Source organism: Diabrotica virgifera, chromosome 1 (assembly GCF_917563875.1).
Source record: "Diabrotica virgifera virgifera chromosome 1, PGI_DIABVI_V3a".
NCBI lineage: Eukaryota > Metazoa > Arthropoda > Insecta > Coleoptera > Chrysomelidae > Diabrotica > Diabrotica virgifera.
The window spans coordinates 143470236-143482978 of record NC_065443.1 but is presented as its reverse complement, the minus strand read 5'-3'; the positions used below and the strand labels follow the sequence as shown (position 1 = coordinate 143482978).

The 12743-nt window shown below is 30.7% G+C and overlaps 1 protein-coding gene and 1 long non-coding RNA gene across 3 annotated transcripts in view; one reads left to right on the top strand and one right to left on the bottom strand.

Moving 5' to 3' along the window:
* The window catches only part of LOC114329203 (alpha-actinin, sarcomeric), a 377312-nt gene that overhangs the window by 54958 nt on the left and 309611 nt on the right, over positions 1–12743 (bottom strand). The window lies entirely within an intron of this gene.
* LOC114329204 (uncharacterized) overlaps positions 1–12743 on the top strand; it is a 58200-nt gene that overhangs the window by 3336 nt on the left and 42121 nt on the right. The window lies entirely within an intron of this gene.

Genomic DNA, 12743 nt, shown 5'->3' with positions numbered 1-12743 from the left:
GTAAAAATTCTTCTAATAATTTATTTAATCTGACTCATTTATATCGGCAATTCAGACATATATTATACATTTTAAAGTAGAAGACTTTAAAATGATATTGCCAATATTTATGAGTTGCATTCCTGGAACGACTTTACTGAAAGATAGTTCATTCGATTACATGAAATCAACCCCAACTCAAGAATAATAGCCACAAAAAAATCCTAACATGTGATCTGTCTTTAAAAAGACAACCAAAGAATTTTACTGTCACCGTTGCATTTGGTTGTCTATTTAAAGACAGATCACATGTTAGGATTTTTTTGTGGCGGATATTCTTGAGTTGAGGTTGATTTCATGTAATCGAATGAACTATCTTTCAGTAAAGTCGTCCCAAGAATGCAACTCATAAATATTGGCAATATCATTTTAAAGTCTTCTACTTTAAAATGTATAATATATGTCTGAATTGCCGATATAAATGAGTCAGATTAAATAAATTATTAGAAGAATTTTTACTAAGCAACAACATTTTTGTTTGTAGTATTTTGTATTTTGACAACGACACAACGTTTCCGGTCTAGTAAGACCATCATCAGTGAAACATTATACTTGTAATTGAAACTAGCCTGTAACTAACTTTATAATTGTTAAAACCTTTGTATTGCATGTTCATTCTATCAAATTATAAAATTGAATTGAATTTGCATTCAAGATGCAGTAGAAATAAACAAACCAAGACACGTTAAATGCTACTAGGAGCACTTAGGAAACATAATTTACAATGTATAAACTTTGAAAATCATGATTTGGGATTTAGAATGTATATTATGTACATTGTAAATTATGATTCGGGAGTGCTCCTAGTAGCATTTAACGTGTCTTGGTTTGTTTATTTCTACTGCATTTTGATTGTAAATTTAGTATAGGTCAATGTTAATGTTTTAATTATAACTATGCATATATAGAATATAATTCAGTAACTATGCATATATGGAATTCGAAATAATTATCATATTAATTAAATTTTGTTGACTAAAAAATTATTATTTTCAAATTGAGTTAACCAAAAATAAATATTAAAGATGGCAATCCATTGCCATCAACTTTAAGTCGCATTATTTTCTTTTATTTATAATGTAGATTGAACATTTAATCCAACCAGTGTTTGGCGTTGTGGCTATTTTGCAAGGACACGGAGTTCACTGATGATGGACTGATAAGTCCGAAAACGTTCGTTCTGAACAATCAATGTAATGCTTTTGGATTTTTAAATTTTTTATTCGTAATTAAATTTTATACCAACTACACCGTGGAGTTTTTATTTCAATTTAAAAGTTACTTAACTAGATGGTATACAGCCAACTTTCAGGAACTATCCCGTTTTATTTAAATATCAAAGAAACATTTTCTTTAATAAAGTCTGGTTTGTATCTTGGCATATATCTTTATGAAGTAAAAAATAAAAACGTAACTTTATATTAATGATATGATATTATGTATATGATTTATTATATTTTAATGATTAAAATTAGAGGAGCCAATATCCAGACAAGCGGCATGATTCTTATTAAAAGACAAGAGGTTTTGCAGATGACTTGGTGTTTTTGACAAATTCAAGAGTATATCTTAGAAAAATGTTCAAAAAATTTGAAGAAGCTAGAAAATATGGCGTGACTATAAACCAAGACAAACCATGTACATACATGGAAATGAGAAGAGAAAATGCAGAAGAAAATAAATGAATCACTCTAAGGCCAAATGACAAAGATTATAAATTTGAGAAGGTAATTGAATTTGGGTACTTTGGAGTAACAGTTACAAGAGAGAGAGAGAGAGAGAGAGAGACAGAGAGACAGAGAGACAGAGAGACAGACAGAGAGACAGAGAGACAGACAGAGAGAGAGAGAGAGACAGAGAGAGAGAAGAGAGAGAGAGAGAGAGAGAGAGAGAGTGAGAGAGAGTGAGAGAGAGTGTGAGAGAGAGAGAGACAGAGAGAGAGAGAGAGAGAGAGAGAGAGAGAGAGAGAGAGAGAGAGAGAGAGAGAGAGAGAGAGAGAGAGAGAGAGAGAGAGAGGGAGGGAGAGAGAGAGGGAGATAAACGGTTGTTGAAAGGTAGCAAAGCAGTAGGTTCATTAAATGCACTGTCGAAGGCAAAAAAACATGTCCAGAGTAGCTAAGATTCGCATGAAACAATAGTGAGACCGACGGTCATATTATCCGTATGCAGGCCAATGTTTAATATAAAATTCTTAATTGTATGTCAAAAAATGCGCAATAACTACCTTTTAAACCTCACCAAATTTCATTTGCATATCTCAACCGGTTTTAGAGCAACAAATAAATCGTCAATTTGTAAGAAAAATTTCAACACCTCGTATCCTGATAACGAAGGATTTGCGGACATAAGTTTATAAAGCAAACTGTCATTTCTTTTTCATGTAGAATTACCCTTTAAAGTTTGTTGCACACACTGTATTATTGAAACACAAGGCTAGTTGTTACACATTGAAACAGAATATTAAGAAAATCTGAGGCTTTAGTTGGCTTTTAATTTTATTATTTTATAAATGCTAGAATATTGCACAGAGTGTGGTGAACCTTGAGAAAAAAAACACAGTTTCATTGATACACTCGATATACAATGACAACTTACTTGTCTAGCAACAATATTATTACAGCGATATTGTTAATGAATAAGACTATAACATATTAAAAAAATCACTTAAATCGAGTACAGGTTTCGGAAATTCGAGAAATAAAAATGGCCCATTTTTAAGGGGTGCCTTAATTTCTTGGAGTAGTGTATTATACTATATATGTGATACGACCAAAATACTAAGATACTATCATTGAAAAACAATTCTGAACAGTTATAATTACGACTAAAACTATGTCAAACAAAATGGACAAGAAAAGAAAACAAAACCAGTTCACTGAGCAAAACAACTAGAGAACAATTTAAAAAATAGGGAAAAACCTAATGAGAATGTTGATGCTAATGATTAGTTCATTTTATATAGTTTTTAGTTATATCCTTATCCTAATTATCTTAATTTATCGAGCAATAGTACATTAGAGTGTAATTGAATATAAAAACTGAAATAACGCTATTTCTGTATAATCACTTGGTATGTTAATGAAATCTTCCTACTCAACCAATCAAATGAGTTAGTTCTATAAAAAATTATTTAATATTTATTTGCCATTAGTACAGTCACCAAAGCAGTTTTAAATTCTTATAAAATAATAAACTCTTTGGTAGATAGTTAAACGACGCGACGTAAAGGTATCATGGATCATAGCTCATAGCTATCTAATCTTATAAAATCCTAATGGGATAAGTCACGCAATATGTCTGGTACGGATTCAACATGTAGACATTGAATGACATTTAATAAACCTCATTTTATTTTGTCCAGAATGACTAAATCGAATTAGCTAACTTCGATTTTGAAACATTTGTAGAAGTCCACGAAAGGTTTAAAAGGTGATAAAATGTGATGTAAAAAACAACAATGTTATTGTCATATACACACAGTTATATTATACTCCTTTAGATTTACGTCACTAAATAGTACATTATTTCACGGTTTTTGCTCTAAATGTTAAAGAACCGCTTGGAATGACATGAAATTTGCCATACGTATAGCTTACATGTCAAAGAAAAAAAATGATATTGTGCAGATGTGTGCTTTTGCCCTGAGGGTGACTTTCACCCCCTCTTGGGGTTGAAAAAATATATGTCCATAATAAGTACGGAAATGGGTAAACTGACTAATTTTAAGTAATTTTTGTTCTATAGAGCTTTTTCGCCAAGTCAACAGTTTTCGAGTTATTTGCGAGTGAATATGTTCATTTTTCAACAAAATAACCACATTTTTAGACGGTTTTTCGCAAATAACTCAAAAAGTAAGTATTTTGTCGAAAAAAACGTTCTTAGCAAAAATATATCCCATAAAAAAGTAAAAAAAATGGTGTACGCATTAGGTCTCTGGATCTCGTAGAACCAGAGTTATAGCCAATGAAAAATAGATTCATATTCACCAAATTTCAAATAGAATATTTCGACGTGAAATATCCAAAAAATTAAGCACTTTTTGGGGAAAACCCGTTTTAACTTTTTTAAAGTGTTTAAAAAAAATTATTTCTGTTTCTACAAAAAGTTTCTACCATTAAATTTAAGCAAGTTACGCTCAAAATAAAGTTGGTCCCTTTTGTTTTGGCAAAAAAAAATCGGGAAGACCACCCACTAATTAACAACTTAAATGAAATTAATCGTTACCGCTTCACAAGTTACTTTACTTATATTGTGTTTATATGATCTGTAAGTTTCATCGATTCAAAGTGCTTATTTTTGAAAAAATTTGGTTTCAAAGACAAATTTTTTAAAATTTTAATTTTGAAAAATATGTTTTTTTCAAAATAACTTAAAAATTGTTAGAGATACCAAAAATCTCGAGAAACAAAAAAAGTCAGCATTGCTTTTCTGAATATCATGTATTTTTTTGTTTTTCTGTTAGACAAAAATTGATTAAGATTTGGTGTTTCCAAATTTGCATACATTCGTGATCAGTGACTCGTTCAACCCCTTTTAACTACAGCTCTTTCGATAATAAGGACTTTGAACCGATGAAACTCACAGATCATATAAACAATACATACACGAGTCAAGAAACTTGTGAAGTCGTAACGATTAAGTTCATTTAAGATACTAATTAGGGGGTGAATTTCTCGATTTTTTTACCAAAACAAAAAGGGAATAACTTTATTTTGAGCGTAACTTGTTTACTTTTGATGCTAGAAATTTTCTTTATAAAACAAAAATGAAGCTTTTTTAAACACTTTAAATAAGTTGTAATGGGTTTTCCCCGAAATGTGCTTCATTTTTGGTTATTTCACGTTAAAGTATTCCATTTGGAATTTGACGAAAATGAACCTATTTTTCATTAGCAATAACTCTGATTCTGCTAGGTATAGAGACGTCATATATACACCATTTTTTTTTAATTTTACAGGCTATATTTTTGCTAAGAATGTTTTTTCGACAAAATACTTACTATTTGAGTTATTTGCGAAAAACCGTCTAAAAGCGTGGTGATTTTGTTGAAAAAATGAACATATTCACTGCCAAATAACTCGAAAAGTATTGACTTAGTGAAAAAAATTCTATAGAACAAAAGTTACTTAAAATTAGCCAGTTTATCCATTTCCTGACTTACTTTGGACGAATATTTTTTTTCGCGTTACACTTTTTTTCTTTGACTTGTTAGCTATGCGTATGCCAAATTTCATGTCAATCCAAACGGTTCTTTAAAATTTAGAGGTTTTGCAATATTTTACCGTTAAAGAACGGACTAAAAACTACGGTCAACTTCGGGTCTATTTACTTTTTACGTTTCCCGTGAAATCCATGATTTTCGCACTTCGTTTGATCTAAATTACGGTATTTAGAGTTGTTTCATTAAATTTATGATTATTAAAAGGTATTGCATTAATCCACAAACTTGAACTTTCAACTTTATCTAAGAGAAAATGTTGAAAAATAGTTTTTATTATTGTAAGTAAATAATATTTTAAAATTATTTTTAATTATTATAAACATAGCGTATTTTCTGTATATTAATTTTCGATATTGTCAAAAATAGAGATATTCTTGAGCAAGAAGCACATTTTTACACACTTCCTATACAACTAATGACATTTGATATCTGATGGGATATTGTAAAGATCTTCCTTAGACTCCTACAAATATTTCCAAAATCACAAAAGTAACCAAATCACTCCAGTCCTTCTTGAGTTATAAATTAAACGAAATATAAAAAACTAAGAGTGCTAGAAAAAATTGAGAGACCCAGAAAAAAATGGAGGGTGTCAGAAAAAAATGGAAGGAGATACGATAAAATAGGATGTCACAAAAAATTGAGTGCAGTGACTGTAGAAGGCAAATGATTGTATTCCCCGTCACATGGCGACGGGAAAAATCACTAGTGCAGTAATAAAAGAATAATTGAAGATAAATGTAGCACGATTTAGAATGGTAAAAAATTAGAAGGGTAAAATGGAAGAAAGAAAATACAGTCCCTGGCCAAATTATTAGACGCACTATAAGATTTTATAAAAAATGTTAATTATGACGCGATACTACGTAGGTTTTTTGTATGTACCAGACACAATGTATGTTGTTTGGTTGTCCATTTAATTGTCTATATTTGATCACAAATAAAACAACATTATTATTGAACAAATCTGTATTTATTGACTCTTGAAGGAAAACAAAAATGTTATTTTGTTGAGCCGCCTTTAGCCACTATTAGAGCTTTAATTTTACAGGTATCGTAGTACAGGTTTGCAGTGATAGTATGCCGCGCATAATTAAAGCTCTAATAGTGGCTAAAGGTGGCTCAACAAAATATTTAACATTTAATTGTCGTTATTTTTGTTTTTTTCAAGAGTCAATAAATACATATTTGTTAATTAATAATGATGATTAGTTTGTGATAAAAACTAGACAGTTAAATGGACAACAAAATAATAGATATACATTGTGTCTGGTACATACAAAAAACCTATTTAGTATCACCTCATAATTACTTTTTTTATAAAATCTTATAGTGCGTCTAATAATATGGCCAGGGACTGTATGTATAATCATAAAAAACTAACGAAACTTCACATGTTCCGTACTACCAAATCGTGCCATTCTATCTTGATGTGATAATGGGGTTTGAACCATGCAGATTGCTGTCAGTGAGTCACAAGAACAGTAATACGCAAAGTAAAAGCTGGGACTCACGCTGGTAAACAAAACTGCAAGACAGAGTTGGGTGCCTAAAAAGAAAAAAAAAGAAAAGGGGATTCTAACAACGACGAAAAACTAACAAAACTACGGCCAAAAAAATATGTTCAGCAAAAGGGGATTCTAACAAGGACGAAAAACTAACAAAACTACGTCCAAAAAATATGTTCAGCAAAGGAAGAGGCAGTTAGTTACCAGTTCCCAGAAGGTCGGGACAGAAACCCACATTAGAGGATGAGTTCTGTAATTTACAGATAACGCCGTAAAACTTAAGGTATATATCGGCAGTGCTTATCTGGAGTTCAAAAAAGAAGCAAAGGAACATTATGCAAAATGGTGTTGATGCCAACAATATCACTATCACTATACCAATGAAACTTCCAACTACTTGTCGAGAAAGAGCATGATGCGACACTGGCTGATAATTACAGATAAATAGTATGTAGATAGATAAAACACGTAAAGAAACAAAATATTTTATATTACAAGAGGCTATATTAAATCTAAACGTTTTCATAGGATTAGAATAGGACTTCAAGTTGTCCAAACATTACAGTAGACAAGTTGAGATTGAAAATGAGAGATCAAAGTAAATATAAAGAGTCAACACGAAACAATTTCAGAAGAAACAACAGAGACTCTTTAAAAGAACAGTTACTTCTTTTAAAATATCACTAATGTGCTTCTCTGTATACTTTAAAGGAAACGCTTTTCACAAAGGAAATCATTTAGAACTGGACCATATAGCTATAAAATCGATTACTACATATTCCAAATACCCATATATGTGACAAATTGAAGAATGTGGAAATACGATCAGTTTTTCAATATTTATGAGAGATATATTAACAATAATCATAACGAGTAACGGCATATCATCGGAAAAAGGTCGGTAAAAACATTTACTGAGTATCTAAAATCATTAGGTGTAGGTGCTATGACTTTCTACTTTGTAGTACAAAGTAGTGTTGCGCGTGACACATATTTTATTTATTCAGTTTTGGAAGAAAAACTAGACAAGAATACACGAAGGAGTCAAATAATGCATAATTACATTTATGTTCAGTATCTTTGCTATTTGAGTTGATTTTGTTTTTGTGGTGTTCAAGCAGCTATTTTTATTGGTTATTTAATAAATGATAAAGCTTTTTAACTCTTCTAAAAATGAGCGGAAAATCTTAATAGGAGAATATGATACCCTAATCGTAGTATGGATTAATCCATTTTTGTGTTGTTCTACTTTTGTGTTGTAATTTTTATTAATATTAGAAGTAGTAAAACAAATATGTGGATATTAAAATAAGATGCAATATGGACTATGTATATTACTGTACGGATTGACGGCCTGGTATCAGTGCCGGATTAACCATTAGGCGGACTAGGCGGCCGCCTAGGGCCCGGGCACTTGATGGGGCCCGCATCCTACACAAATGCATTAATTAATATTTAATTATTTAAGCAGTTATTTAAAAAAAATTAAAATGTGAAAAACATCAAATAGGGCTGACTGAGACAAAAAAAAAAAAAGAAAATGGTTAATTTATGATTTCCAATCAGTTTTTTGCTTTGTCTTTTGTCAAATATCAGAAAAATACAACCGACTTCAAGACAAATTAAGCAGTTATCTTCAAATTCATTTTTATATTCCATGTTCTAATCATTCCCTAAATTTTGTAATAAATATTGCAAGCAAATTTTGATAAAAGCTGGTAATTATTTTGGTATGGTACGCTTTTTTTTTCAATTTCTACCCACCGATGGGCCTTAATAGTTCATTCACTCACGGTAAAATATTGCAAAACCTCCGGAGTTTAAAGAACCTTTGGATTTGAAACAAGAGATTGGATTGACATGAAATTTGGTATAAGCATAGCTAACATGTCAAATAAAAAACTGATATTGTGCCAATGTGTGTTTTTGCTCTACGGTTGAGTCCACCCCTTCTCTGGGGTTAAAAATATACAGTCAAAATACGTCCGGAAGTGGATAAACTGACTAATTCTAAGCAACTTTTGTTCAGTAGAGTTTTTTCAGCAAGTCAATACATTTCGAATTATTTGCAAGTGAATATCTTCATTTTTCAACAAAAAATAAAACGTTTTTAGACGGTTTTTCGCAAATAACTCAAAAAATATTCGTAGCAAAAATATAGCTTTTAAAAAATTGAAAAAAAAATGGTGCATGTATACAGGTACAGTCTGTAGACCCAGTAGAAGCAGAGTTGTAGCTAATGAAAAGTAGGTTCTTATTCGTCAAATTCCAAATCGAATATTTCAACGTGAAATAATCAAAAAATGAAACACTTTTCATGGAGAACTCATCATAACTTGTTTAAATGCTTTTAAAAAAGTATTATTCTTGTTTTATAAAATAATTTCTATCATAAAAAGTGAGCAAGATACGCTCAGAATAAAGCTGGTCCCATTTTTTGGTAAAAAAAACTGGTGAAAATACCCCCTAATTAGCATCCCAAATAAACTGAATCCTTACCGCTTCACAAGCTACTTTACTTATGTATTGTTTATATGCCCTGTAAGTTTTATCGGTATAAAGTGCTTATTTATAAAAGGGTTGTAGTAGAAATGGCTTGAACAAGTCACTAATCACGAATGTATGCAATTTTTTTTATTTAGCTTAATGTCTCGACAACTAATGGCCATTGACATGGTACAGTGGATTTTTCCAATCAGGTACCTAGTGTAGTGGGTAGTGTGTGTGTTAAGTAAATGTCTTGTTATTTAGCAAAGTCGTCATTGTTTTTGCAAAGAGACGTTAATTGTATCCGAACGTCTGCGGTCCCTCCGGTGAGTACCGATTCCACACGGATAGAAACTATTTTCATTTATTAATTTTTAATAAATGAAAAACTATCTACCCAGGGTATGCAAATTCTGATTAATATCTTAACCAATTTTTATCTTCCAAAAAAGTAAAAATCTGAAATATTCAGAAAATCAAAACCTATATTTTTTACTCTTTAAGATTTTTGGTACCACTAATAATTTTTAAGTTATTTTAAATAAAAAGACATTTTTTTTTCAAAATTTAAAAAAATTTGTTTTACTTTAAATCCCAATGTTTTGAAATATAAGCACTGTAAACCGGTGAAACTTACAGATCATATAAATAATATACTTTTATAAGTTTTTTCAAGATTTCCATAAATTTTCAAGATTTTTGTGCCAAAAAAAGGAACTAACATTATTTTAAGCTTTACTTGCTTAATTTTGATACTTGAAACTTGTTAAAAAAAAAACAAAAAAAACTGTTTTAACACTTTAAGAAAGTTGTGATGATTTTTCACAGAAACGTGCTTCATTTTTTGATAATTTACGTTGAAATATTTAATTTGGAATTTGTCAAATAAGAATCTACTTTTCATTAGCTCCAGTTCTGCTTATACTGGGTATACATACTTCATACATACACCATTTTTTAAATTTTGTTTACGCTATATCTTTTATCGCTATATTTTAACGATAAAATACTTAATTTTGGAGTTATTTGCGAAAAACAGTCTAAAAACTTGTTTTTTTTTCTTGAAAAATGAACATATTCACTCGCAAATAACTCGAAAAGTATTGATTTAGTGAAAAAACTCGATAGAAAAAAAGTTACTTAGAATTAATCAGTTATCCATTATTTTGAATGTATGTTTTTTCACCCCAGAAGGGGTGGCACTCATACCCAGGCAAAATCACATATCGACACAATATCCCTTTTTTTCTTTGACATATTAGCTATGGAATATTAATGAGAAGTTGTTGCGAAATGTAAAAGAAAGAAAAATGATCTTTTTTACATTGTCGTAATTTATTTTTGGAGTAACTACTTCCCAAAACAACATAAATATCTGTAAATTTGTTTTAAGTAAATGGTCGATATAAAGGGGCCTACTACTTATGGCCACCTAGGGCCCCATGATGCCTTAAACCGTCACTGCCTGGTATCTATAGGAAATTAGCGATGTCTCATACAATAAAAACCTTGGAAATTCAAATTCATCGCTGCATACTAAATAATAGTTCCGTTGACAAATACTACAAACTAACGGAAACTATGTTAAGTAGAAAGTTGAATTGAGAGAAATGTAGAGAGAGAGAAAATGGTAATCAAGAAATAACAAAACAAAAAGCAGTTTTCTTTATCATTAATTATCATATTTTGCAAGAACGTCGACAACTAATAATTGCATGATCCTATGTGGTTATATCTACTCTTGTTCTGGAAATAATAACTCAATTTCATTCACGTAAATTCTTTTCTGCCTTGATTATGTATGTGTTCAATTAAATTACTCTTTTTATTTAAGTGCTGTCGATACTTCTTTAGTGTTTTTGGTGACTAATATCACAAAACTTTCTCTTTCTTTCGTTGCTCATATAATTTCTTTGAAGTCTAGCCCAGTTCATCGACTGATATTACTCATACAGGGCATGTTTTTTCTTCCTTTTATTTTATTTATTATAAGTAATTGGGTGATGTAGTATGTATCACAACCGATGTCCCAAATCACTATGTTCTTGTTTATCAATGAAACGAGTTCTGTCTTTATTATTCGTTGCAGAACTTCTTCATTACACATTCTATCCAAGATATGTTCAAATTTCGGCAATCTTGAAAACTTCTAGGATATTATTAACATCACTGTCTTTAGCGTAGATGTCACGGCTTCATAAAGTAATGTTAACCATGTATAACATCTTATAAAGAAGAAGACGTACTATAGAAGAAAGATGTAGAAAACCCTATCAGCAAAATAAAACTATCTCAAATATGTGAAATTCTGGCTTCTATTTATTGTTCAGGACAGAACTTGTTAATCCAACAGACCGAGTATGTATGACAATCAGACAACTACAGAGTAACATTCCTTGACGCTTAATGTATGCTGATGATGTAGTGTTAGTAGGAAACACTAAAAGGGATTTATAACAAAGACTGGAACAGTGGATACAAGCTCTTAAAGAAAACATAAGTAGACACAACAAAAACACAATAAATATGTAGAATGTTCACTTAAACATTGAGTTACTACTTCAAATAAGATGATAACTTTGGAATGGTAAAACTATTGTGAAAATTTAGGAATATTTATTGTTCTGGCATCCCTTTATCATTAGAGGTAACATAATATTTTGTTTATTCTTGATCACCACCATATTTGTGTTTGTTTCGTTTATCTTCATTTAGAACTCATGACATGCCGCATTTAAATACACACACCGGCAAAATTAGCCGAACACCTTAAAAATGGGACACGTTTGATGTCTCGAATTTCCTAAACCACTGGTCCAATTTGAGTGATTCTTTTAGTATGTTATAGCCTTATTATTTAAAAATATCTTTGTAGTAATATTGTTGCTATACAGGTAAATGTCATTTTATACCGGGTGTTACAATCATACTGTGTTTTTTGCTTAAAGTTTGGAGCACCCTGTGGAATATTCTAGTATATGTAAAATATTAAAATTAATACTCGACTGTAGACTTAAAATTTCTTAACATTTTCCTTTTTGATTCATTTACTTATGTGAGATAATAAAAAAGTTATGTGCGTTAACAACTATCCATGTTTTTCATCAATAAATCCTCATAGTAGGGGAGGAAACTATACTAAATTTGCAGTTACTCGAGCGTTATGGGGACCTATTGGATTGTGAAGAGTATGTGCTAAAATCAGAAAAAGGTTAAGTTAAGTTTTCCATAAAGTGGGGGACTTTCATCTGTTAATTTAATTTTCCGTTTGAAACAATCATTTTTCTCCGATTATAGCGCTATCTGAGTAACTATCCATAATTCTAAAAAATGTGTCAAATAAAAGTTGCTTATTTTTACGTGAAGAATTAAAATCTGCATTAAAAATTGGGGGCTCCTATTTAAGATTTTAAATTAAATCCCCCACCCCACCTCCGTGGGGGCTCGTGACACAACACGGAGAGGGGTGGGGGGTAAAATAAAAATTT